At 39.8% G+C, this 6,561-nt stretch overlaps 1 non-coding gene across 1 annotated transcript; it reads right to left on the bottom strand.

The window, feature by feature from the left end:
- Positions 1 to 5,161: 5,161 nt before the first annotated feature.
- LOC145007761 (small nucleolar RNA R71) lies at positions 5,162 to 5,268 on the bottom strand. The gene has a single exon (XR_013663128.1). It is a non-coding gene; the product is annotated as a small nucleolar RNA R71 (small nucleolar RNA).
- Between the last annotated feature and the right edge of the window lie 1,293 nt (positions 5,269 to 6,561).

The raw sequence follows: 6,561 nt of genomic DNA, 5'->3' as shown, positions 1-6,561 counted from the left end.
CACCTCGAAATACAGGAGCAGTAGCGGTTTCAAAAGTGGGATAAGTTTTGCATCCTTGTTAGGGAGGAAGGCGGCCTAAGTGGCTGTTTAGTTTGAGGGTTGTGTGAGTTGGGAGTTCGGTAAAACTCCCCATCATGTGTATCGCGTCTTCTCGGTGTTTGATAGAAGAATTTGGGAAATCAGGTTGGGGTTCTAGTCAAGAATTGAGTTTAGTTCGGGTGTTCGTTCGAGTGTGTGCTCGACTCTGAGGGTATTTGGATTGATAGATTGAGGGTAAGGCATCGGGCAGCAGTTGTGTTATGAAGAAAGTGTTGTAAGACTGTGGGGTTAACCACAACATTCATAAATTTCTTTAGATGATTAGGCTGGGTGGGCCAGTTCGTAAGATTATGTGTAGACCACGACATGATTGGAAATAGGAAACGGTAGGTCGTTGGGGACCGGGCATGATGTAAAACTACAGTATTCTAGTAGCGTTCATTTTTCATATTTGATTCGATGGCGACAAGTTGTCAGGCTATTATGATCAGATGGACCAGAATGATTGATGGAGCCCTGGGTGGTGATATAGCTAGGGTAGTTATTATTCGTCGGAGTTTCCTTCAGAGGTTGCATAGAGCGACTATACGATTTCTCGTTGGTTCAACAACCGGGCAGGAATTCGTTATTCCGGATGATATTTTTGTCAAGTATAAGTGTATTGCAGGTAAATTTGGCCTGTGAATCTGTCTTCCACTAGGAACCATAGGTTATCAGAAGTTGAGTAGCTAGTTGGGATTTAAGTGCAATGAATTCGACAATGATTCAGTGTGGGCAGTCTGTCAGGGAGCCTGACCGCCTCAAGACTGGTGATTTCAGACGGAGTAGATGTGATCTTGTTGCAAGGAATTCATTCATCTGTGGATTTTAGGGCCTCACAAAAGTTGGTCACAGTTACCCTGGGAAGGCTCGGGTGTGCCCAGGATTGTGGCCATGTTACTTGAGTGGTTGGCGTGTAAGGGTTGGTAAGGGAGGATTTTGAGGAGGGATCGGAAGGAACACACCCGGGGTGTCGCTGTTGTTGTTTTTGGTGGAAGCTGCCACCCTCTTCGCGTCTTCTTCTGTTCCACCACCGTTCACGTCGTAGGATGCTAGGTCGTTGTTATTGTTCCCGATAACGGCTAACCGCCACATCCCCGTCGTGTTCTTCTCTTCCGCTTCCCTATTCTCCTATTGCTACTTCTCAGTCATGACCACCACCGCCGTTTGGCTCATTGGTGTTGCTCCGGCTGTCCCACTACCATCGTAAGTACCGCTGTTTAGTGCTACCGTCATCGCCAAACGCCACCAGGTGGGTCGCTGGGTTTCATTTTGAAAGTTAGAAGTATATGTGTGTGTTGTATGTGGTTTCGTTTGGTTGGAACTCACAAGAACAACCACCACCACCACCGTGAGGCGGTGGTTGCCACCATATACCACCGCCGACCACCACAAGGGTGGTTGTGTGTGTGTGTTTACCTTGTTATATGTGTGTTTACTTTGGGTTAAATCTTTGTAAAATTGTAATTAGTGGCTAGTATAATCAATAAAACTCATAACCACCACCGTAAGGTGGTAGCTTCTACCTCCTGCCGCCACCAGTCGTTGTGTTGGGTGGTGGTGTGCTTTTGTTTGTGTTTAGACTGCTTTTGGGATGCTTGGACATAAATGGATAAGAACCATAACCAACATCGTAAGGTGGTGGCCGCTGACGTGAGCCTTTGTTGACCACCACTACCCGAGGTGGTAGTAGGTGGTGCCCGACTTATGAAACCCTAGTGGGCCTAATGGCACAATATTGATCTAAAGACTTAGCTTTTGGGCCTAGTTGTGTTGGTATTGGGTTGGAAACCCTAATTAGGGTTTAGAAAAACCTAATTTTGGATATATGCGTTTTGGACTTGCCGGGACTAGTATTTTGGATGACCAGATGAGGATTATGTATTAAGCCTGGCCACACTATATGATTGACCTAGTATATTGATGGACTTAATTGATTAATTCCTTAATGGGTTAAGTAAAAAACACTTAACCCTAATCGTCATATTATGTGAAAACCCTAATTTTACTTGGGCTTTAAGTTGGACCTTTCTTTTGGGCTTTGGTGATTGGGCTATTGATGGGCCATCCAAGAATAATCATATGGACTAAGAATACATCGATGGGATTTAGGGTAAAGCCCATGTCTAAATTGGGCCATAGATGGGCCATAACTAGACCTTGAGGATTATGATAGTGAGGACCATTGGAATTCCAAATGGTTGGGCCTTAGGGTAAGACCATGTAGATGTTTGGGCCTAATTTGGAAAATTAGGCCATATGTTGGGCTTTGGTCCATTGGTTGACTATTGGGCCTTTGGAGTGTGAGTGGACCTTGGGCATAGAACCCAATTATTAATTGGGTGTTGTTTTGATGTTGACAGCTCGGGAATCCGCCAACCAGCAACTAGAGTTTTATCTTCAGGATTTCAGTAGTGTGAGGTGAGTTTCGTCTCATTGTACCGTGGGTTGAAGGCACCATGGCCTGCCCACTAGTATTGATTATCTGCTAGTAGACAGATGCCCTACGGACTGTATATAGGCATATAGGTATGTTGTTATGTTGTAGTGATCTATTAGATTTGTGTTCTGGTATTTGAGTATGCTATTATCATTTGTTAGATCGGTTTCTTAGTAGATAGGATGTGATCATGTTATTATGATATGTTAGATCGGTATCCTAGTAGATATGATGTTATTATACTGTTATGATCTGTTATATCAGTTCGTCTGTTTATAGACCGTTATGTGATTATCTTATATATATATATATATATATATATATATATATATATATATATGTATATATATATATATATGTATATATATGCACATGTTTGATTAGAGGTTGAGGCTTATCTGCTTTGTACGGAAGCCAATAAACCTAGGCATTCCAACCCGATGGTTATAGGCCGTAAGTATTCCATCCTGAGGATGACTGGAATCATAGTATGTGGGCATTCCAACTCGATGGTTGTGGGCCATGAGTATTCCATCTCGAGGATGACTGGACTCATAGTATGTGGTCATTCCAACCAGATGGTTATGGGTCATGAGTATTCCATCCTGAGGATGCTGGACTCGTAGTATGTAGGCATTCCAACTCGATGGTTATGGGTCGAGGGTATTCCATCATGATTGGACCCGTAGTTTGATGGCATTCCAACCCGATGGTTGAGGGCCTAGGGTATTCCAACCCGATGGTTGATTGAACCCATAGTATGTTATTTGTGAATATATGTGTATTGTTGTGTGTATGGGTATTTTGGGGGAACTCATTAAGCTTTATGATTACGGTTGCAGTTTATTGTTTCAGGTGCTTCAGATGTCTCGGCAAGGAGAAGGCGTGATCGTACACATCCTTACATTTTGGAATTATGGTTTCTTGGATACTCTGATATGAAACTATTTTTAAAACATTTTCTAATGACTAATGGCTTTTGGATGTTTGAAAAAGTTTTAAATTGACTTGTTATTTTATGGGTGTTACATTAGTGATCATTAATCTGCATGAATTTGATTAACTTGTAATTTAGTGACCATTAGATTATTAGAGCTAAGATCGAACAAATCATAGATAATAATTAACGTATTGAATTTGGTTGTGCTAGAGAACACATATTGTGACCATAATTGTGTTTATTAACTCAAGCTTACATAGCACCAATCTTATTTAATAATTGATTATTTGTTAAATTATGTATGACCATGCATAACTCTATATGAAATAATTCAATATTAGTAAATTTGGACTTGAATTGATAATAATACATTAATTGGTAACCAACAGGAATTGTCATAATTAATAGCTAAACCATTGAGGGAAAGTAGATTCGAACTAGCGCAAGTGTTTCTTTAATATTTATTTGAATAGTTATTGAGAATTTAAGTTTGTCTAAACTTGCAAAATTAGATAAAAACCCTTTTACTTTTGCTTAGAAGTTTATGTTAATTTAATAGTGAGTAGGTTAAATAGTTAATCATGTTCCCTGAGATCGATACCCGACTGTTGTGCTATACTATTTGCAAAAGCGTACACTGCCCTGGGTCAAAATAGCTAGTAGAATAGTAGGTAAAACTAGGTGTAGGTATTTGCACACATCAATTTTTTTACTAGTTGCTGGGGAACGGCTTATTTGATTGTTGGTTTATTTGCTTTAAGTTAACCAATCCTTTTTGTGGGGTAAAACCTGCAAAAAGTTAAGTTTCTCCATTAGTTTTTGTTTCAATGTTGAACTCACGACGTGGGCCTTAAGCTCACAACGTGAGCCCAGTCGTTTTACGTTTTTTCGTTTCTATTTAGATTTTCTGTGACAACACGAGGTGGTGCTCTTTACCACGTCATGGTGACCAGTCAGTAGGCGATTTTTATTTAGTTTTCGTTCAAATTTACGTTTTTGTTTTTGTTTTATTGCAGTAGTTCATGAGCAAAGGTTCTAACACACCTTTGGTACCACCGCTTAAAGATCCAGAGTCAGACCCTCACAAAAAGACAAATAGAAACGTAGGAGAAGATAACCCACAAAAGTAGTCACCATTAAACGACCTTAAATCATTTTTTAGAAAAAAGAAAGGACAGAATGTGGGTGAGTCCAATGGTCAAATGAATGAAGTGAGCAAAATAGAAAGCTTTGAATAAAATCCTAATCCAAAAGATACCGAATACAAGACTGAACTCGAGTTTGAAGAAAGCGATTTTGAGGACGAGCCCAAGAACAAAATAGAAAACATTGTTGATATGTCCATGGGAGCATACAAGAAGCGAATTAGAGACAATGTTGGTCTTGGTTTAGTACAACCCGCAATTCCCGCCGCTGCAACATTCGAGTTGAAATGACACATTCTTACTACACTTAAGGGCATACCATTTTCTGGGAAGGATCAAGAGGATGCTTATAGGCACTTAGATGAGGTCAATGACATTAAAGACTATTTCAATGTCCCAAATGTTCCTAGAGATAAATTTTTATTAAGGATGCTTCCCGTTACTTTTAAGGGAGCTGGAAAAGATTTGTTGAAAACACTTCCACCCAGTGCAATTATTACTTGGGTACGGATGCGTGAGCAATTCCTAGAACAATTCTTCCCACCATCAAAGTTATCTAAACTCAAGAAGGCAATAGCCAACTTTGAGCAACAACCGGGTGATATGCTTTATGAGGCATGGGAGCGCTATAAAGGGTTACTAAGAAATTGCCCTCAAAATCACCTTAACATACAACAAGAAGTGTCTATCTTTTATGACGAGGTGAATGTTATGACAAGGCAACTCATTGATTCGTAAGGACCACTTACGAAGAAAAATTCGGCTGAAGTTAAGGAGTTAATTGAAGAGTTCTCAAAGCATTCTCGTGAGTACCACAATCCAAGACATGATGGAGTTAAAGGAATTGGGGTAGGAAATTCTAAAAACATGGCTGTTGTACTAGCCATGCTAAATATATGGACCGAAGAATGAAAAAGATGGACCAGTCAATTCATTTGATTAGAATTGGATGTGAAAGGTGCAATGGTCTACACTTGACCAAAGACTGCTACTTGGATGATAATGAAAATAAAAAGGTGCAAGTTTGATATTCGAGTAAGACAAGTATGACGAAAATTGGAGGAAACCAAAGAAGGAGTGGTTACCATATGACGAATATAAGAAGCAGAAAGAAGAAAAATATAGGCAGACAGACTGATGCTTATACGAAAAAGAATAACCACCCCCCGAATAGAAAGTTGATCTTTAGTCTATGTTACATAGATTTATGGAGTCTTCCAAGAAAAGACACGATGAGACCGATGCAGTGATAAGGGAACATAAAAATATCATGAAGGAGCAACAAGCTTTGCTTAGAAATCACCAAGCATCGATCCAAAATAACGAAGTCCAACTAGGTCAACTAACGACTTTTGTACAAGAAAAATTATCTCCAAAAATTCCAGAGAAAAAGCCTGAATCACAGGTAATGGTAATAGAAACTGAAGAGGGCACCATCTCTGAGTTCCTTGAAGCACTTGAAGTCGACCCAAATCAATCTGGACAAAGCTCAAGGAAGTCCAAACTCGAAGAAAATAAAGTTGCTAAAACACCAAACTCACGACGTAGGGGTTCAAATCCCACGACGTGGGCAGGGTTTGATCAGAAATTTTTTGGTGATGTTCAAGCTTACCATCCACCGCTTCTGTTTCCATCCCGAGCTAATGTCCACCCTATGGAGCAACAACAGTTGAAGTTTATGAAAAAAGTGAAGGGTATTCCAATAAATACTCCTTTCATTGAATCATTATCTAAAGTTCCTGAATATCCAAAGTTTTTACAAGACTTAATCAATACTCGCCAGCAGCTAGAGAAGAATTCCAAGGTAATTCTTAGTGAGCAGAGTTGTAAAGTGATTATGGGAGAGTTACCAAAGAAAATGGGAGATCTTGGACACCTCACACTTCCAAGTGAGTTTGGGAATAATTTGATGACTTATGCTTTATCCAATTATGGAGCTAGCATAAATATAATGCCTT

This window comes from Lactuca saligna, chromosome 7, assembly GCF_052625555.1.
Source record: "Lactuca saligna cultivar CGN05327 chromosome 7, ASM5262555v1, whole genome shotgun sequence".
Taxonomy (NCBI): Eukaryota; Viridiplantae; Streptophyta; class Magnoliopsida; order Asterales; family Asteraceae; genus Lactuca; species Lactuca saligna.
The sequence above is the reverse complement of the archived record's forward strand: the minus strand, read 5'-3'. Positions and strand labels throughout refer to the sequence as shown.